Here is a 22361-nt window from a genome sequence, read left to right on the forward strand (position 1 = left end):
ACACTGTGGGGGACTCAAGGAAAATAGGTTTATTTCTAAGGAAAATACAGGTCGGGAGGTCCTCAGGACGGAAAGTCTTCAGGTCGGGAGGTCCTCAGGTTGGGAGGTCCTCAGGTCGGAAAGTCCTCAGGACGGAAAGTCCTCCGGTCGGGAGGTCCTCGGGTCGGGAGGTCTTCAAGACGGAAAGTCATCAGGACGGGAGGTCCTCAGGTCGAAAAGTCCTCAGGACGGAAAGTCCTCCGGTCGGGAGGTCCTCAGGTCGGGAGGTCTTCAAGACGGAAAGTCATCAGGACAGAAAGTCCGCAGGTCGGGAGGTCCTCAGGTCGGAAAGTCCGCAAGTCGAAAAGTCCTCAGGACGGAAAGTCCTCAGGTCGGACAGGTCGGGAGGTCCTCAGGTCGGGACTCTGCGGCTGGACCAACCAGTCAGATGGTTTGTAAGTCGGTCGTAGATTGGCAGTCGGGCCAAAAGGGCGGAAGGTCTGTGGTCGGCTCAAAGAGTGAAATATAGTGATAATTTTTGGTCCGTTGAGGACACGTGTCAGCAGGAGAAGGGTTGGAAGACGGTTGGAAAGGAGACGTTGTAACCGTTCGGGCGACGGTTTTCAGTACAGTTTCCCAGGGCATATTTAAGGGTTTGGATCATCATTTGGCAAGGCATCTTCAATCAACTTCAACAAAGCAAAGTCAGATTTGGGGATCACCACTTTAAATTTCAGTCTTTTATTTTCCAGTTTATTTTCTGTACCATACAGTGTTTAGAGATTCCTAATCTCAGGCACTAATTAATCAAGTTTAAGGATATTTTCTATATCTTTGAATTTTACTTTATTTTTGTTGAAAAATTACATCAAAAAATTGGCGACCACAGTGGGAGCAAGACAAAATTGCTCATTCCAATTCCGGCGATAATTTCATACGTCTTAGATCCGGCCGAATCATCGGAAGGGTCCATATGGCAGGTTCACAACCTCAATCATCTTCGGCACCGGCGGGAGAATCCGTTCCACCACCTGTTGTGCCAAATGCTGGGGAAAACCCACAACCACCAACTGATTGGAGGTCTTATGTTCAACAAATGAACAACCAGCAAACTTTGGTTATGCAGAACATGTTGCGTGAGCAACAGAATCTGATGCAGAACATGTTAGATCAAGCACTGTCAAGGGTTAGTCTTCAACCCACTCAAACTCCACCAGGAGTATCACCATCCAGACTACAGGCAAATTTCGTAGGGCCATCATTCGTGGATAGTGCATTTCCAAGTGCCACAAATCCCAACCGAACGGATAGGGGAAAATCTCCTCTGACTTTTCCCAACACTGTTCCGCTGGGACCAAGGGTTTCCAGTCCGCAGCCGAACAATACAAGGGAGGACAGGCCTGGAGGATATATACATGATCCTATTCATATTCCTGTGCAGGATCCTTTCCATGTTCCTGATCATCAACGCTTTCATGTAGATCCTGATGAGATTGCACATATATTAAGGGATCAGTTTGGGCTAACTCCTCAGATGGCTAACCGCCCTGCATACCAGAGACCTTTCCCAGAAAGGATCATTAATGAACACCCCCTCCCAAGGAATTATCGACCACCCGATTTTCATGCATTCTCAGGGGAGGACGGATCTTCCACCATAGAACATGTTGGTCGTTGCACAGCACAATTGGGAGAAGTTGGTAATAACCCTTTTTATAAGTTGCAACTGTTTGGTTTATCTCTTACTAGAACAGCGTTTTCGTGGTTTGCAAGTCTGCCTCCTGGACAAATTCAGACGTGGGAAGGACTGGAGATGGCATTTCATGCCAGATTCTTCAATCCTTTACCAATTGTTTCTCTAACTGATTTACTAGAATTGAGACAGTATCCAGAAGAATCTGCTTCACAGTTTATAGAAAGGGTGCGATTGATGAAAGGGCGATGTCCTACGGTAATCAGTGAGAAAGAGATGACCAATTTAGTGGTCCGGAATATGCATACTCGCTTAAGAAAGGCACTCACTGCCCTGGACGTTGAGGATTTGGCAAGTCTTGCATCTAAGGCTGGACGTTTAGAGTCTTTGTTCAGAGAGGAAGATCAGAATAACAGGCGTAATAGAGGCCAACATATGGCGAGTATGGGAACAGAAACATGTGACTTTGATTTTAATCAGTCAGAAGAGATGGCAGCCGAAATCCTTTCTGGAAAACCTTATGTATGCCCCAAATTGAAGCCAGTACCAGGATCTGAAGCAAAGGATCAACCGACGTTTGATAGTTCGAAAGCTGACGAAATCTTTGATATCCTGCTGACTGATGGACAGATCCGTATTCCAAAGGGGCAAAGACTGGCCACTAAAGAAGAAATCAAAGGGAGACCATACTGCAAGTGGCATAATTCTTTCACACACAATACAAGTCAGTGTACTCATTTCAGGAAGGAAATTCAAAAAGCCATCAAGACAGGTCGGCTCAAGTACATCACTTTAGGTGTAGACCAGCAACCGTTTCCGAAAGTAACAACGGCAATGGTTGACATCCAACCAAGTTCGGAAACAGAAAAAAATTCGGCCAATAGTGGACAAACAGGGGAACGAACTCAAGCAAGCCCCAGAACAAAAAGAGGAAGTCAGCCAAACAGTGGCCGACCGGAAGAAAGACTCAAAGTTTGTGAAAAGCCAGTCGCTGAAAAATGGGACCATCCAGACGGTTCTTTTAATGTGGAGGTGAAAGAAAAGGTTTTAGTGCGTGACCACCCGACCAGAAAAACAGGGTCAGTCGGAAACAATTGGGCTCGAAAGAAAAAGCCTTTACCAGTTGATATAGATCCTCGTTTCCCAGGTATGAATCGTACACAGATTCGTAATGCCAAACGCAGGTATGCTGCGAAGTATGGGAAACGAGTTCCTTCAACAAAACAAATAACCGACGAACAAAAAGCAGCTGACCACTCGGCAGGAGATCAGTCCATTAGAGTCTTTTCAACAGAACAAACAACCAACGAGCAAGGAGCAGCCATTCAATCTCCAAAAAATCGGTCCATTCGGGTCTGTTCAAGAAAGCAACCGAATGACGGATTAGGCGTTTCAGAGTATACCAAAGGAAGTTCGTCGGGACAGGGGAAAGGTAAAGGAATATCAGATGAAATAATTAGAGGTTTTAGATGCCAACATTGTGAACGGATCAACATCAATCCATCTCCTGAAGAATTCCGTATAGAATCTTTGACGGTTCAATCTCGGAATAAGACAAAGGAAGAAGTTGTAACTACAGAGGAAAATTCGAGATCTGTTAAATCTCGTCTAGGGCCACGAATCCCTTGTCGAATGACAGAGATTAATCAGATGAGAGATGAACCGATGTGGGCGAGTCTGGTAGATGATCCTACGGACGAACCTTTATGGGCATTCTTGGCAGATGACGAATTGGAGGAAACAAAGTGGGCAAAGGCTTCAGATCCCGAGTCTCAGTCGGAGACACCTTCGATAGTGTTTCCTCCTATTCCAGAGGGTGCGATCTCCCATTTGAAACCTCTGTATGTTAATGCTCACATTTGCGGGAAACCAATCACAAAGGTTTTTGTGGATAATGGAGCAGTCTTTAATGTTATGCCATTGAAGACTCTCAAGAAGCTAGGGAAAGGAATTCATGATCTGTCTCCTGTGGAATTCGAAATGACAAGTTTTACAGGGCAGCCGACCAAGCCTGAAGGTATGATGGTTGCCACAATTGAAGTCGGACCAAAAAAGATCTCCATTGTTTTCTTTATTGTGGATGCAGATACTACATACTCTCTCTTGCTGGGAAGAGACTGGATTCATGCCTCTCAATGTGTGCCATCAACACTGCACCAACAATTAATGTTCTGGGAAGGAAATCAGGTCTTCAAAATGGAAGCAAATGACAACCCATTCGATGTATCAGAACAAGTTGAAGAGTCAGTTTTTTATTCCAGTCATTTGGCTCCGATGTCTCAGTTGTATATGGCCAGGGAATACCCAAACAAGGGTTATAAAGTCACTGGCCAGAACTCGATGTTCTATTAAAAGAACAACTTTATTGTATGGCTCATGATAAAGCCACACCTATTCTCGTATAATTTGTCTGTTATGGGTGATACAAGTTTAGAAGTATGTAGTTCTCTTATTAATAAGTTCTATTTAAAGCAGTTATTACATAAAGCAGAAAATAGTAAAGAGATTCTTGATGTTCACCTCCAAGAAGATGAACAATTTCGTTGGCCTGATTTATTAGAAAAAACAGAACCAACAGTTTCATCACAAGACCCATTATTGGAGTTTAATCTAGGAACCGAATTGGTTCCAAAAGTGATCAGGCTAAGTGGTTATTTGTCTGAAGAGCAACAAACAATGATGCTCGAAGTTATTAGAAACAACATTGATTGTTTAGCATGGGATTATTCAGAAATGCCTGGTTTGAAAAGAAGTCTAATAGAGCATCGATTGCCTATCAAGGAAGGTTGCAAACCTTATAAACAACCCCCAAGGCGAATGAGCCCGGATCTGATGCCTCAAATCAAGGAAGAAATCCAAAAACTTCTCAAAGTGGGTTTCATTCAGCCTTGCCGTTATGCGGAGTGGCTGGCTAACATTGTACCAGTGGTCAAGAAAAATGGTAAGATAAGGATATGCATCGATTTCAGGGATTTGAATCTAGCTACCCCTAAGGACGAATATGTGATGCCTATGGCCGACATGTTGATTGATGCAGCAGCAGGGCATAAAGTCCTTAGTTTGATGGATGGTTATGCAGGTTATAACCAAATATTTCTGGCAGAAGAAGACATTCCTAAGACAGCATTCAGGTGCCCAGGGGCTTTAGGTATTTATGAATGGACAGTCATGCCATTCGGGTTAAAGAATGCAGGGGCAACTTACCAAAGAGCCATGAATTCAATCTTTCATGATTTAATTGGCAAATCTATGGAAGTTTATATTGATGATGTTATTGTTAAATCCTCCAGTTTTAACGAACATTTGAGAAATCTTGAAGAGGCATTCGGAAGAATGAAGAAGTACAAGTTGAAGATGAATCCAACCAAGTGTGCTTTTGGAATATCAGCTGGGAGCTTTTTAGGATTTTTAGTTCATGAGAGAGGAATTGAAATCGATGCTAATAAGGCTAAAGCCATTCTTGACAGTCGGCCACCCAAGACGGTTAAAGAAATCCAAAGTCTTTTGGGTAAGGTGAATTATTTGAGGCGTTTCATCTCTAATGCTGCTGGCAAGGTCAGACCAATTACTAAATTGTTAAAAGTTGGAAAAAATGCTTTTGAATGGGGTCCAGATCAACAGACGGCTTTAGATGCTATCAAGCAGACATTGGTTCACCCTCCAGTCTTGATGCCTCCTAAACAAGGTCGGCCGCTCAAACTTTATTTGGCAAATACACATGAAGTGGTTAGCTGTTTATTGGCACAGGATGGTGATGACGGGAAGGAAAGGGCAATTTACTATCTCAGTAAAACCCTTACAGGACCAGAACTGAATTACACTATGCCAGAAAAAATGTGTTATTCATTGGTCTTCGCTTGCACTAAACTCGAGCATTATTCGCTGCCCAGAAGAATTGAGGTCATATCAAAGGTGGATCTCATCAAATTGATTTTACAGAGACCTACTATGAAGGGCAGACTCATGAAGTGGGCCATCAAATTGGCTCCTTTTGATCTCCAACATTCCCCTTTGAAGGCAATCAAGGGACAAGCAGTAGCCGACTTCTTAGCAGAATTCTCACAAGTCGGATATTCCTTTTGTGATAGTGTCCGACCACTCAGTTGTTCATCATATCTGAATAATCTACAGGTCGGATGTGTGCCTTATATAAGTACCAGAACATGGTTGATGTTCTTTGATGGTTCCACCTCTGGAAACAAATCAGGAGCAGGGGTCTTTTTGCAAGGACCTGACGGTCAAAAGATCAACTTACAACTACGATTGGAAGCCATGACCCATAATTCGGCAGAATATGAAGCTTTAATTTTGGGTTTGGAGGCTTTAATAGCCAGGAAGGTCCAGTCTGTAATCATAAGAGGGGATTCTCAACTAGTAATCAACCAGGTAAACAATCAATATGTTTGCAATTACCCTCATCTTCGCAGATACAGGGACATTGTGGGTCGGTTACTGACAAAAATCTCAGAAGTAATAATTGCGTTCATTCCAAGGAAAGAAAACCAACGTGCTGATGAGTTGGCTCAAAGGGCCTGTAAAGGAATTCTGGAGGATATGTGTTCGGAGGTCAAGTCGGACATAGAAGGAAAGACAGACCAAATATGTGATCGAATGGTCGGACAAGAGACTGTTGGACAGGGGCCCGACTGCGTAGTTACTGTCGGACAGGAGCCCGACGGCGTAGTTACTGTCGGACAGGAGCCCGACGGCGTAGTTACAGTCGGACACAAAGATACCAGTGAAACAGCGACCGATTGGAGAACAGAACTTATCATGTATTTACAAAATCCAGGTGCGAATGTTTCAATTGCGATACGATTGAAGGCTTTACGTTTTCAATTGATAAATGGAATTTTGTATAAGAGATCATTTGAAGGTTTACTTTTAAAATGTTTGGGGTCTAAAGAAGCTCTAGAGGTAATGACAGAAGTACATAGTGGGATATGTGGAGCTCATCGGGCAGGTCTGAATATGAGATGGGCCATTCATCGTTTGGGTTTTTTCTGGCCAAAGATTTTTGAAGATTGCATACAATTTGCCAAAGGCTGCCAGGAATGTCAGAGACATGGAAATTTAAACCATTTGCCAGTAACCGAATTGCAATTTTTGGCAAAACCATGGCCTTTTAAATCATGGGCTATGGATATCATTGGTAAGATACATCCTGCTTCATCGAAACACCATTGTTTCATATTGGTCGCGACTGACTACTTCACCAAATGGGTAGAAGCAGTTGCTTTGAAAAATGTAGATCAGAAAGAAGTGATAGACTTCGTTTTGAACCAAATTATTTACAGATATGGTATTCCTCAGTCTATAACAACCGACCAGGGCCTGGTTTTCACAGGGGAAAAGTTCTCTAGTTTCTTGGCAGAATTTGGTGTCCGATTACACCATTCGTCACCTTATTATCCCCAAGCCAATGGACAAGCGGAAGCAGCAAATAAGATCATTATTGGGATTATAAAGAAGATGGTTGAAGGGAACCCAAGAAAGTGGCATTTGTTATTGTCTCGGGCTTTATGGGCACACAGGAATACCAGAAATACGGCCACAGGGTTCTCACCGTACCAACTCACTTTTGGCCAAGATGCTGTTTTACCAGCCGAAATCCGAGTATCGTCTGGCCGAACAGAATTTACTGATGGTGATCTTACAAAAGAATACCAACAGCTTATGTTGCAACAGTTGGAGGATTTGGATGTTAACCGACTCCATGCAATAGGTCAAAGTGTGAAACAGAGTGAAATCAGAGCAAGGAATTACGGAAAGAAAGTTTTTTACAGGACATTCCAAAAAGGAGACCTAGTCTGGAAGACCATTCTTCCTACATATAAGAAAACTGACCAATTGGGAAAGTGGTCACCGAATTGGGAAGGACCATACATTATTCAAAAAGATATTGGGAATGGCGCTTTCATTATTGTAAATCATGAAGGTAAGAGAGTACATGATTGTATTAATGCTAAATATCTGAAGAGGTATTATCCTGCCTTTTCAGATAACAAAACTGCATGAAACAAAATATTATTCAGAACCCATTTATGGGGTTCGAACCTATTTAAAGGTTCATTTCTGTTAGTCATCATGTATTTGTGAGAAATGTTCTGCCTCTGAATCAGAATTTTCATCCCAATGAGTGGATATTAGTTCTGGTTCTTCTTCAATAAGATCTTCCAAATCTGGTCGGTACCTCTCCCATTGGCTTTGCATTTCGTCTAAATCTTGATTGGTACGTGCTTGCATATCTGTTATGGCTTGATATTCACGGTCAACAATGGTACGCAATCTTGAAAAGACTTTTCGTTGATTGGAAAATATATTATCCCAACCAAGGTCTGGAAGTATGGTTGCTGCGTGATGTTCAATCAATTCCATGTAATGATGGAGGTCAGGGATGCGGCTAAGGATGTCACGAAGAGTGTCATACCCCTCAATGATTTTTTCCATTAGGCGGATGACGCGATGAATGGTTCTTCTACCTCGTTGGGAGAATCGGAATTTGAAGTCTAGTTGCTTGAGTATATGTAACAAGTCTTCTGCATGGCCTCCAACAGGGTGATTACCTACAAAGAAGGGTTGAAGAACACCTTCCCAGTTGCTTGATGGAACATGAGGGCGGTCGTTCGCCATGTTTGTTAACACTTCAAGTGTTTTGGTTTTCAAAATATGCCTTGGAATTTGGTGTGTTTCTTAATATGTGAGAAACATTGTTCTTTTAAGGGAGGAGTTTTGTTTCGGTTCCTCAAAAGTTGGAAATTGGAAGGTGATCCTTGTTTTGAGAGAAGAAGGAAAAATATATTACTAAGTCAAATTATATTACAAAGAGGGAAGTATTACAAAAGTGCCCCTAGGGCAGTTTTTATATTTGTCCATTTGACCTCATCCCTGGATAGCCTTCTGGTATCAGCAGCCGTCTGATATCTTCTGATAAATTGAGATCGAGCTTGGGTTTTCAGCTCTTGATCCAATTCGGCCTCGTTCTTTGTATACCTCTCAAGCAGACGTTGCTCATTGGGTATTGGATTATCCAGGATGGACTGTTCTTTCCTTAGCTCCTGCAATTCTGCCTCCTTTTTCTGAATGGATTCATCAACTAGAGCCTTCGTGCTAAGGAGACCGCCCAACCTTCCAGTAGTTTGCTGAAGGGATTCTCGGGTCTTAGCCAAAGAATTCTCCAGTGTTGTTTGATCGAAGACAGGCTGGGGCGTTTCGGCTGACAGGAGTCCAATAACTAACACTTCAGTCTTGAGCTCAGTAAGTCTCTCCATCAGCCGATGCAGAATGGGGACGGCTGGCGATTCCGTCGGAGTGTAAAAAAGAAGGCCACCAACCGTCTGAATGAGTTTGTCCAAGAAGTCGGATCTTAATTCTGGAAGGGGATGGTTAATGGCCTCGGTGAATATAGTTTGGGCCTCCGCTGGAACCGGAACAGTCGATAGGATAGCTAAGTCCGAAGGCCCCTGCAAGTCTTACAGTTTCAATAAGTATTCCAAAGGAGGTGCAAAATTATTCAGGTGAGATATATGTTACCTCTGGGCGAACTGCTGTCATTGAGGGGGGCAACAATGAGGTCGGTCGAGTAGGGCGGACAGCTGGTATAACAGCAGCCGACTCGTCGGCTGCTGCGAATGGTCGCTGAGGTGCCGACCTGGGTCCCTATGGAAAGTAGTATATAAAACAGTTAGTGTTTTTAGAAAGAAACATTGTGGCATGAATTGGTTTAATCTTACCAAATTCACAGAAGTCTCCGAATTGGACGAAGAAAGTTCTTCTATTTCTGGAGGTTGGGCTGCCACAGGTGGTTCTTCTGCCTGCCACTCGATTGCTGGAAGTAGGGCCGCTGCTGGCTGGGCCGCTGCTGGTTGGGCGTCTGCATCTAGGGCCACTGCAGCCGGTACCTCAGGAGCAACTGGGATAGCCGCAGCTGAGGTACTTTCGGCTTCCAGCGCGGCTGCATCCGATTGGACTATTTCGGGATCAGCAGCAGCAGGATGTTGTCTTGAGGGTCAGCTTCGGCAAGGGCAGCCGGTTCTTCTTTCGAAATGGATGAGTCTGATGCCATGTATGGCGGTCGACCCATCTGAGAAGTAGTCCCCTCGCTGTCTGAAGAGACCCCTGCTGCTGATGCGATTGGTGAAGGTGTCTGTGAAAAAGTATGGAAATGTTGTTGTTAAATACACCAAGGTTGATCATTAGAATCCTAAGTATTGCAGATGAGAGGACTTACTGGTTCTATAGGCAGTGCTGGTAAAGATTGCCTCCTGGTCGGGTGCCTGGTCCGACCGCTCCTCGGCACAGGAGGAAGAGTTTGCCTCCTTGTCGGGTCCTCCGCCCGACTGCTCATTGGCAAAGCGAGAAGTGAAGTAGGGGTTTGGAGAGGAAGTGCCTGAGACTGGACCAAAGGGACGATTGATTGGTCGGCTGGGGCTGGCGTCGTTTGTGTGGTCGGTGCTACCAAGGTCGGTTCTGGTGAATGAAATGAGTGAAATCAAAGTTAAGATATAGTGAAATGGTTCACGGTTTTCAGAAAAATTACCTATTCGGGGTCGGGTCCTTGCTGACGTCCTAGTAGTTCCAGGGTCCGCCGGAGCTTGCTGGTCGGCCCCAGAGGTCGGAGGTGTTTGCAGCTGGGAAGCTTTCCTTTTCCGCATTGGGACGCTAGATCCGACTCCCGGGGCGGCTGTTTGTTGCTGAGTGCTGGTATGTCTAGCTGCCCCTAGAACCAATCCTTGGGGGGGAAGGAGTACGTTCAGCAACCGATCCTCATCAGGGGAAATCAAGGCCCATACAACCGACCACCATTCATTGAATGTATTTACAGTCTCAGGGTTGGAGCGGAAAGGAATATAAGAATTGGAAACTATATACGTGGTGAGCTGGGAGATATAAGAAGGAATTGAATTAGGTAGGACTCGTCGGCCAGGACTTTGAAAAATTATATGAGGACAAGCGACGGGTCCAGGGATACCTTGGCAGCAGCCGAACTGGCGCGCCATGAATTGAGGTTCGTAATTAAAGGTGCAAAAAGTTTTTTGCCCTTTTTTATCAAGTTTTTTACTGCTAAAAAGAGACCTGGGTTTGAGGGCAACGTCCCAGGCAAAAGGATAAGTGGGATGAGGACAAGGCTCAGGAGTCGGAAGAGGATTTGGTGCCGGAAAGGGCCAAAAGTGGTCGGGAGCATAACCCGCATATTTTTTATACATAGAAAATCGAGAGTTACTGCGGGTATCTGTCAAAATTGTGGTTATTATTGGGTCGGAGGATTGGAGTTTACTGCGTCCTGAGTAGAGTCGGTTGAGGGCTAATCCCAAATGTTTTTCGGATATTGGCATAGTGGACGGAGATCCTAAGTTGAACGCGTTGGGGAAGTAAAGACGGAACCAAAGTTCTAAAAACCAAAAAGGACCCGACGCGGCAGTGTCTAATTTTCTATTATCATTATCTGTTAAACGAAGGCTAACTCTAGTGAGACCTTCAAACAGATTGGCTAAAAACAGAGTGCCAAGGGAAAAGAACCGACCTGACGCGATATGAATGGCCAGGTCGAGGTGAGAAGAAAGGACGCATTTAGAAGGGGAAACAATGACGTACCTACAAAGCCAAAAAAGAATAAAGGCAGTATGCTCCCGGTCGGTCACGGGGGTCCCTGGAGCCCCTTGCTGGTCGGTCGCGAACTTTGTCCAGCCCCATTCCTTCACGCCTTGTAAAGACCACCCTAGATGGTCTTCTGGTGGCTCCTGCCCATCTAGGGCTCCCATCACAGGGTCTTCACCCACGACTGGGAGATGAGCGATCATCGCTACATCCATGAGAGTCGGACCAAAGGGGCCCGACGGTAAGAGAAAAGTCCCATTTTCCGCATTCCAGAAGGCCGACATAGCTAGGAGCACCTTCACGTGCAGATTGATCGGCATGGTGGACAATAGAATCACTTGGTCGATTTTTTGAGATCGCCATTGGGTCTGGAAGTGTTCTGATACCCGTCGATACCAAGAGCGATAAGGATCTTTTGGGTCTGTGAGATGGGTTTTGATGCTGTCTCGAATGCGAACTGCTTGGTAAGTAGGGTTGTTGACAGCCAAGGAATTTCGGGATTCCAAAACTTCCCTCATCCGATTTGAGTCTTCAGGAGTAGTGCAGTATGGGCGAATGGTCGGAGTTAGTACTTTCGAGGCTGAAAACGGGCCCTCTGGGAGGGTTCCGTCGAAGGGAAGGGCAGGAATGTATCGATTCGCCATGGTTAGAGTGGTTGAGATTGTGATTCACAAAGGCTCGTATTGCGGAAAGGGAAGTTAATCAGGAGTGTTGCAGTAACTGGTGCAGTTGCTAAGGGAATTTTTCAAGAGGGTGGTGATTTATGAACTTCCAAACGTCGATTGATAAATGGCGTTTGAAAGTCCCTTGGCGGCGGGCAAGTTGTTACGTATGAAATTTAGAATTAGGTTAAAAAGCCCAAGGTAAAAGAAAAAATGGGCCTGGCAATAGAGTTGATTGAACTGGCTGAAGGACACTGTGGGGGACTCAAGGAAAATAGGTTTATTTCTAAGGAAAATACAGGTCGGGAGGTCCTCAGGACGGAAAGTCTTCAGGTCGGGAGGTCCTCAGGTCGGGAGGTCCTCAGGTCGGAAAGTCCTCAGGACGGAAAGTCCTCCGGTCGGGAGGTCCTCGGGTCGGGAGGTCTTCAAGACGGAAAGTCATCAGGACGGGAGGTCCTCAGGTCGAAAAGTCCTCAGGACGGAAAGTCCTCCGGTCGGGAGGTCCTCAGGTCGGGAGGTCTTCAAGACGGAAAGTCATCAGGACAGAAAGTCCGCAGGTCGGGAGGTCCTCAGGTCGGAAAGTCCGCAAGTCGAAAAGTCCTCAGGACGGAAAGTCCTCAGGTCGGACAGGTCGGGAGGTCCTCAGGTCGGGACTCTGCGGCTGGACCAACCAGTCAGATGGTTTGTAAGTCGGTCGTAGATTGGCAGTCGGGCCAAAAGGGCGGAAGGTCTGTGGTCGGCTCAAAGAGTGAAATATAGTGATAATTTTAGGTCCGTTGAGGACACGTGTCAGCAGGAGAAGGGTTGGAAGACGGTTGGAAAGGAGACGTTGTAACCGTTCGGGCGACGGTTTTCAGTACAGTTTCCCAGGGAATATTTAAGGGTTTGGATCATCATTTGGCAAGGCATCTTCAATCAACTTCAACAAAGCAAAGTCAGATTTGGGGATCACCACTTTAAATTTCAGTCTTTTATTTTCCATTTTATTTTCTGTACCATACAGTGTTTAGAGATTCCTAATCTCAGGCACTAATTAATCAAGTTTAAGGATATTTTCTATATCTTTGAATTTTACTTTATTTTTGTTGAAAAATTACATCAACAGTATCAACAATATATATAGTAAAACTATGATATGATAAATTTGTTTTTATTTAATATATCTGTTGATGTAATTTTTCAACAAAAATAAAGTAAAATTCAAAGATATAGAAAATATCCTTAAACTTGATTAATTAGTGCCTGAGATTAGGAATCTCTAAACACTGTATGGTACAGAAAATAAACTGGAAAATAAAAGACTGAAATTTAAAGTGGTGATCCCCAAATCTGACTTTGCTTTGTTGAAGTTGATTGAAGATGCCTTTTCAGAATAAATCTGAATCCTTAAATAGCCTTTGAAGAAAACGGTTTGAACCGCCGTCTGATCGGTTACAGCAACCGCTGTCAACCGACCATCAAATTCTCCTCAATTGACACGTGTTACAACTTCCTTCAACCTCCCCAAACCTCTCACGCCTTAAACCGTCCCAGAAATGCCATTCGCCCGACCTAAGTGCTACCCGACCAATCCATAGACTAACTGGTCGCCGGACCGAACGATTTATTGGTCGCCCCATCAAGCGACCAACATCTGATTTCCCCATACGATTCAATGGTCGCCCCAACCAGGCGACCGCCATCGGGTCTCTTGCCCGACCACGTATCGTCCGTCTCATTCTTCTTCGCCCGACTTCACTTGGTCCGAACTTCGTATCATGTCCTGACCTCAATGCCCGACCTGCTTCTTCGCCCGACATCATTTGGGCCGACCTCCGCATCAGCCGCCCTCCGTCTTTGACCGACTTTAATTGGTCCGACCATGGACCAACCAAATGTGGTCCCGACCACGGACCAACCGACCGGCTCTATTTGCCTTATCTCTTTAGAAGGACAGACTGTCCTCTGGACAGATCTCCGCATCTGTCCGTACCTCTTCCTTGCCCGACCTTTCTCTTGACCAACCTTCGCGTCTGCCCGACTTCGTCTTTCACCCGATCTACGGTTTACCCGACTTGGGTACACCTTTTTTCAGACTCCGCCCGACCTTTCTTCCTTCCCGATCCTTGCATCTGTCCGATTGCACCCGACTTCTGGGTCATTTAACTTATATCCAGACCCGTCCAGAATCCCACTGCCATTATTTATTATTATTATTTTTTTGTGCGTAACAACATGCCTCCTCCTCAAGGCTCCTAAGCGTCACTTCCAGTGATGTTTAGGAGTTAGTAGGCCGTCATCCGAGGCCACATCAACCTCGGATCCGACCTTCATCTTTCAATGCTACGTTGGACCCGACCTCCATTTATTGCAGTCTGGCGGTTGCCTGCGCGTCGGTCGATTTTGCACTACCATCTCTTCAGCATCTCCCCCCTGACGGAAGTCATGATTATTTTATGTAAAAAAGGATTCTAACCTTCTTACCGTGGATGCTAAACTGGCCAGATCTTGAAAGTCGTGGGCTGTCAGGGCCTCGCGAAGTCTGGTATGCATGTTCCTGACCACCAAATTGGTCATTTCGCTTTCATTGATCATCGTAGGACATCGTCCCTTCATCAATCGCATCCTCTCTATGAATTGGTAGCCGGTCTCTTCCGGCATCTGCGTGATCTCCAGAAGGTCTGTCAGTGAGACTGTCGGCAGAGGATTAAAGAACCTTGCATGAAAATCTGCCTCTAAATCTTCCCAAGTTTGCAACTGTCCAGGCGGCAGACTGGCATACCAAGAAAAAGCTGTTCTTGTGAGCGACAACCCAAACAATTGTAACTTGTGAAACGGATTGTTGCCTACTTCTCCCAATTGAGCCGTGAAGCGACCCACATGCTCAATGGTAGAGGCTCCGTCTTCTCCCGAAAAAGAATAGAAGTCTGGTGGCCTATAATTTCTCGGGAGAGGATGATCGTTAATGATCCTTTCTGGAAATGGCCTCTGGTAAACCGGCCTGTTCACCGTTTGCGGATTCATTCCGAAATGCACCCGCAGAACTTGAGCAATATCCTCCGGATCTACTCTGGGTGGAATATGGTCGAACACTGGAATGTGATCGTGAGTCTGACCTCCCAATCTTTCTTCTCTGGAGAAGGCTGGTTCGGCTGGGATGGGATTATGAGTCTGTCCCCCCAACCTATCTTCCCTTACGATATTCGGCTGCACATTTTCAACCATTGGTCCCAAAGGAACATTATCAGGGAACATTAGAGAAGTCTTCCCCCTATCTGTTCGGTTGACAGTTGTGGCACTTGGAAATGTACTATCAACATATGATGGTTCTGCAAACGTTGATCCTGAGAAAGTCGCCTGAAAACGAGAAGGTGACACGGCTGGAAGCATGTTTGGATACAGGGTGAATCTGGAAAAATGCCTGATCCAACATGTTTTGCATTAGATTTTGTTGTTCACGCAACATGTTCTGCATAAACACAGTTTGCTGATTGTTCATTTGTTGAACATAAGACAACCAATCGGTAGGTGGTGGGGAAATCTCCCTTGGATTTGGCATGACTGGTGGTGAAATATTCTCTCCCACTGGTGCTGATGATGATTGAGGTTGTGTGCCTGCCATATTGATCTTTCTGATGATTCGGCCAGACCTCAGTTGTATGGCATTTTGTGTTGATGTAGGATCAGCAATCTTGTCTTTCTCCCACTGTGGTCGCCAATTTGTTGATGTAATTTTTCAACAAAAATAAAGTAAAATTCAAAGATATAGAAAATATCCTTAAACTTGATTAATTAGTGCCTGAGATTAGGAATCTCTAAACACTGTATGGTACAGAAAATAAACTGGAAAATAAAAGACTGAAATTTAAAGTTGTTGATGTAATTTTTCAACAAAAATAAAGTAAAATTCAAAGATATAGAAAATATCCTTAAACTTGATTAATTAGTGTCTGAGATTAGGAATCTCTAAACACTGTATGGTACAGAAAATAAACTGGAAAATAAAAGACTGAAATTTAAAGTGGTGATCCCCAAATCTGACTTTGCTTTGTTGAAGTTGATTGAAGATGCCTTGCCAAATGATGATCCAAATCCTTAAATATTCTTTGAAGAAAACGTTCAGAACCGTCGCACTGTTTCACCAACCGTTCCCACCAGTTACAGAACTCAGAACTGCCTCTTTCATTGACACATGTCTTTAACCGCCTCGCCAACCGCATAACCCAACGACCGACCAACCGACCAATCTAGATACATAATTGGTCGCCAGATCAAAAGACTCACTGGTCGCCCCATCAAACGACCACTATTTGGTCTCTTCAATCGTCTGACCTATCAACAGACCTTTCTTCGCCCGACTTCCTTTTTTGACCGACCCCCATAGCAGCCAACCTTTGTATCAACCGACCCATTTATCCGACTGCGGATAATCCGACCTGCTTGCCCGACCGCGGACCATCTGACTTGCTTATCTGATTGAGAACCAACCGACTGAGAACCCACCGACTGACTCTGGATACCTTATTATTATTATTATTATTATTTTTTGTGCTTAACAATAAGCCTCCTCCTCAAGACTCCTAAACATCACTTCCAGTGATGTTTTAGGAGTTTGCAGGCCGGCATCCGAGGCTACGTCAGCCTCAGATCCGACCTCCATCCTTCGAGGCTACGTTGGACCCGACCTCCATTTATCGCGGACTGGTGCTGGCCTGGACGTTGGTCGATCTTGCACTACCATTGTATTCAGACTCCCGTCCGACTTATTCCTCCTTTCGGCCACTGTTGTTCTGTCATTCTTTTGCTCGCCTGAAAAGTTATGGTCGGCGACCTGACCCGTGTCCGTCCATTCGGCGGGGTCCTCCTGACCTGTATCCGTCCATTCAGCGGGGTCCTCCTGACCTGTATCCGTCCAGGTTACGTAGTCCTCCCGATTTTTGTCCGTCCAGTCGACGTGGTCTTCCCGATCTGTATTCGTCCAGTCGGCGTGGTCCTCCCGACCTTTGTCCATCCAGTCGGTGTGGTTGTCCCGACTACGGTCCGTCCATTCGGTGTGGTCCTCCCGACCATGGTCCGTCCAGTCGGTGTGGTCTTCCCGACCATGGTCCGTCCAGGCGTCGTGATCCTGCCGACCTGTCTCCGTCCATTCGGTCGTCCCTGGTCGGGCCTGTCCTCCTGTTTGGTCCTGTTTCCAGTCTGTCTGACTGGGTATATGCTCAGGAATGGCGTTGTCCGTTTGGGGGCATGACATTTCTGGCGGTGCAGGAACCGAATTCAACATGAATTTTGATTGCTCCATCAAGTTTTGCATTGCGTCATGTATTGCCTGCAGATTTGCTATCTGCTGGTCGTACATTTGCCGAAAACATGCTGTAAAACCTGCTGTCAATTCGGCCCGTAGTTGGGAAGCTTCTTCTACCGTGATAAAGCCAACGGCTGTACTGTGGAATTGAAAATTTGCCATATGGATCAGCAATTTTCTCCCACTGTGGTCGCCAATTTGTTGATGTAATTTTTCAACAAAAATAAAGTAAAATTCAAAGATATAGAAAATATCCTTAAACTTGATTAATTAGTGTCTGAGATTAGGAATCTCTAAACACTGTATGGTACAGAAAATAAACTGGAAAATAAAAGACTGAAATTTAAAGTGGTGATCCCCAAATCTGACTTTGCTTTGTTGAAGTTGATTGAAGATGCCTTGCCAAATGATGATCCAAATCCTTAAATATTCTTTGAAGAAAACGTTCAGAACCGTCGCACTGTTTCACCAACCGTTCCCACCAGTTACAGAACTCAGAACTGCCTCTTTCATTGACACATGTCTTTAACCGCCTCGCCAACCGCATAACCCAACGACCGACCAACCGACCAATCTAGATACATAATTGGTCGCCAGATCAAAAGACTCACTGGTCGCCCCATCAAACGACCACTATTTGGTCTCTTCAATCGTCTGACCTATCAACAGACCTTTCTTCGCCCGACTTCCTTTTTTGACCGACCCCCATAGCAGCCAACCTTTGTATCAACCGACCCATTTATCCGACTGCGGATAATCCGACCTGCTTGCCCGACCGCGGACCATCTGACTTGCTTATCTGATTGAGAACCAACCGACTGAGAACCCACCGACTGACTCTGGATACCTTATTATTATTATTATTATTATTATTTTTTGTGCTTAACAAAAGTGGTGATCCCCAAATCTGACTTTGCTTTGTTGAAGTTGATTGAAGATGCCTTTTCAGAATAAATCTGAATCCTTAAATAGCCTTTGAAGAAAATGGTTTGAACCGCCGTCTGATCGGTTACAGCAACCGCTGTCAACCGACCATCAAATTCTCCTCAATTGACACGTGTTACAACTTCCTTCAACCTCCCCAAACCTCTCACGCCTTAAACCGTCCCAGAAATGCCATTCGCCCGACCTAAGTGCTACCCGACCAATCCATAGACTAACTGGTCGCCGGACCGAACGATTTATTGGTCGCCCCATCAAGCGGCCAACATCTGATTTCCCCATACGATTCAATGGTCGCCCCAACCAAGCGACCGCCATCGGGTCTCTTGCCCGACCACGTATCGTCCGTCTCATTCTTCTTCGCCCGACTTCACTTGGTCCGAACTTCGTATCACGTCCTGACCTCAATGCCCGACCTGCTTCTTCGCCCGACATCATTTGGGCCAACTTCCGCATCAGCCGCCCTCCGTCTTTGACCGACTTTAATTGGTCCGACCATGGACCAACCAAATGTGGTCCCGACCACGGACCAACCGACCGGCTCTATTTGCCTTATCTCTTTAGAAGGACAGACTGTCCTCTGGACAGATCTCCGCATCTGTCCGTACCTCTTCTTTGCCCGACCTTTCTCTTGACCAACCTTCGCGTCTGCCCGACTTCGTCTTTCACCCGATCTACGGTTTACCCGACTTGGGTACACCTTTTTTCAGACTCCGCCCGACCTTTCTTCCTTCCCGATCCTTGCATCTGTCCGATTGCACCCGACTTCTGGGTCATTTAACTTATATCCAGACCCGTCCAGAATCCCACTGCCATTATTTATTATTATTATTTTTTTGTGCGTAACAATATCAAATAAGTTTAAACTTTTTTTAGAAAATAATCTTACTGTTGGGGACTCTCTTTTATAAATAAATAAATTAATGATGCGTTTGCTAAGAGATTGAGCTTTTTATGTGAAACGTCATTCTGCGTATTTGACATGGTATCAGAGCCCTTGCATTTCTCTAATAACTTGAACTTCTATGAGAAGTGGCCATTCTGTGCATCCCACGCTTCTTATTATTAAAACATACAAAAATATATACAAACAACTAGTTTGTTTGTTGATTTTGATTTTGATTTTAATATTATTTTGATGTAATCTTTTATAAAAATATATATATTTATAAAAAATAATACTAATAGAATAATATTAATTTATGTTAAAAATTTTTTTTAAAATAAAGCATGAAGTGATTGTATAAATAATAAATAAATGTTGATAATAACAATAATGATGATAAAGATAAACAGAAAACCTGAAATAAGGAGTGTGGCCCTAAAAATTGGTAAAAGACTAAAATAAGTCCAAATGAATTGAACTTGAAAGTGGGTAACTCTAATGGGCTATCATAATTAATTGCTTCTTCTTTCTCAGCTATCTATCTGAATTACTAAACACAACAATTTAAAAGAAATACAAGTAGTAAGTAAATAAAAATATATTACTAAAATTAATTATTTTATAATATAAATAATTATAAATTAAAATTACAATAATTAATTAGTCTAAATAAATTAAAAAAGCTTATAAATTAAAAAAAATTAAAATTAAAGTAAAGTGTAATTTTTTCAATAAAAAAAATATATGAGATGTGGGACGAAGAGAAATATAAACAACAATATGGACACAAAACAGAGAGAATATTAATTATTTTGGTTGGTTCATGATTTGATTGCTTCTTTTCTAGTGTTTGAGCTAAACTTCGTCTCGTATCAATTCTGAACATTAAAATCGGCAACGGGTGCCGACTGTATAGGATCAAGTGAGGGTCTCTCGTGGTATGATTTGAAGTGATGTCTATTGGCCACACATTTTTTCTTCGGCTTAAAATTTTGATTCTCCTTATGTCACTTTTTCGCTGTCAGCAATGGTGATCCCTTGGGAATCCATCTCAACTTTTCGACAATCTAATTTCTTCTCTTACTCTCACTAGTTGGTCTTTTCTCTAATTGTTTTGTCAACACAGTTCTTCGTTTATTCTCATTACCAACTTCATAAGTTTCCTGCACCACAAAATTAATAACATTAATTGCATATAACGATTCAGATTCAACAAGACATTTGATGGGATTAAAAATATTGAAATGAAATTCTTCCCAATCAAACTCCAAGCTGAGTGTACCCTTTTTAACATCTATCTTTGTTCCTGCAGTGCACATGAAAGGTCTTCCTAACAAAAGAGGCGGTGGATTAAAGCAATGTGCATCATGCATATCCAGAATATAAAAATCAGCAAGAAAAATTAAGTCATTCACTTGAACTAGTACATCTTCTATCATACCATCAGGATAAGCATTGGTTCGATTAGCAAGTTGAATAATAATTCCTGTTTTTTTAGAGGCCCTAGATTTAAAGAGTCGTATATTGATTGTGACATGACATTAATAGCAGCTCCTAGATCTAGCATAGCCTTAGTTATTTTAGTTTTTCCAATCTTATAAGGGATAGAAAACATACCTGGATCACCTGTTTTAGGTGGTACATTTCTTTTGAGAACAACAGAAACGCTCTCACCTGCTATAATGTACTAATCCCCTCGCAATTTTCTCTTATTCGTGCACAGTTCTTTCAAAAAATTTGCATACTTGGGGATTTGGTTGATGGCTTCCAAGAGCGGGATATTAAGTTCCACCTTGAATATTTCCATCATCTCTTTTCGTTTGTTTGCCTTTTGTGGTTTCTTCAACCTGTCAGGAAAAGAAGCTGATTTAGCTTCAGTAAGAGGAACATAGTTAGGAGGTACCTTTTCGTGAAGTTCACCTGCTTTTTCAATCTCCATCTCAATTTGATCTTCATTATGTTCCTTTGAGATAGGAGGTGGACCTTCCAATTCCTTTCCGTTACGAAGGGTTATAACACTCGTATTCTTTGGATTAGGCCGGGAAGAAAATTCAATCATCGTGTCACTGCAGATAGTGATGGCGCTAACATTTGCTGGATTTGGCTCAGGCTGAGCGGGCCACTTTCCTCCTTCACGTAGCTGTCACACCTCCTCTGACACTTGATTGATCTGACCTTGTAATTTGTCAATGGTCGATCTCATCTCTTGTTGGAACTTTTTCGTCTCTTGTTGGAAGTGCAGGGTAGTGGTAGCCATAGACTTCACCAAGTCTTCCAAAGACGGACTGGAGTTGCTTGTGGGTGCTTGGGGCGGTTGTTTCTCATAGAAATAAGGTTGTTGCATCTGCTACATAGCTCCAAATGGTTGAGGAGCATTACTCTGCTTTGCATTTCCATAACGCAGGTTCGGATGATCTCTCCAGCCTGGATTGTAGGTGTTGGAGTACGGGTTGTACACTTGAGGTCTATTCACACCATTTGCAATGTTTACATCCAATGCATAGCCTTCTTGGATGGTCGGGCATGCATTAGTAGGGTGGTCTGTACTTGTGCATATTCCACACGCCTTGACTTGGACACTCGATTTAGATTTTTCCACGACCATCTTGCAAACAAAGCTCGTCAACTCAAAAAGTTGTTACTGCATCGATTGGATAGAATGGTCGTTACTGTTTCCACTAGTGTGTCCAACATCCCTCGAGCCAAACTATTGCGTGTTCTCAGCCATCCTTGCAATAAGATCACAAGCTTGTGCTTGCGTCTTATTCACTAGAGCTCCATCACTTGCAGCATCGATGATGTTCCTGTCCATCAATGATAAACCATCATAAAAATATTGAATAAATAATTGTGGGGGTATTTAATGTTGTGGACATTTAATGATAAGCTTATTAAATCGCTCCCAATATTCATGGAGCGTTTCACCTAATTGTTGTTTGATGCCACATCTCTCTTTCCTCAGAATAGCAGCTCTGGAAGCTTATTTTTCATGTCGTTCCACGTGTCGATGCTTCCAGGTGGGAGATAGTAGAGCCAATCCTTTGCATAATCTTTGAGTGAGAATGGGAAGGCTCTGAGTTTGATCTGTTCGTCAGTAACACCTGGTGGTTTCATGCTGGAGCACACCACGTCGAACTCTTGCAAGTATTTGTGAGGTTCTTCACCTGCAAGTCTATGAAAAGAAGGCAGTAAATGGATTCATCCAGATATCAGTTCAAAAGTGATCGTGTTATTGAGTGTTGGAAAGTTAATGCATAAGGGTTGCTGCGCCAAGTCGGGAGCAGCCAACTCCCTTAGAGTGCTGGTATCCTCAGCCATGAT

The 22361-nt window shown here is 43.9% G+C and overlaps 1 non-coding gene across 1 annotated transcript; it reads left to right on the forward strand.

The window, feature by feature from the left end:
• The first annotated feature begins 21898 nt into the window (after window positions 1-21898).
• On the forward strand, window positions 21899-22005 carry LOC127259862 (small nucleolar RNA R71). Its single transcript, XR_007840589.1, has one exon. It is a non-coding gene; the product is annotated as a small nucleolar RNA R71 (small nucleolar RNA).
• The last annotated feature ends 356 nt before the right edge of the window (window positions 22006-22361 follow it).

Source organism: Andrographis paniculata, unplaced genomic scaffold (genome assembly GCF_009805555.1).
Source record: "Andrographis paniculata isolate CXL003 unplaced genomic scaffold, ASM980555v1 Contig14END, whole genome shotgun sequence".
Taxonomy (NCBI): domain Eukaryota; kingdom Viridiplantae; phylum Streptophyta; class Magnoliopsida; order Lamiales; family Acanthaceae; genus Andrographis; species Andrographis paniculata.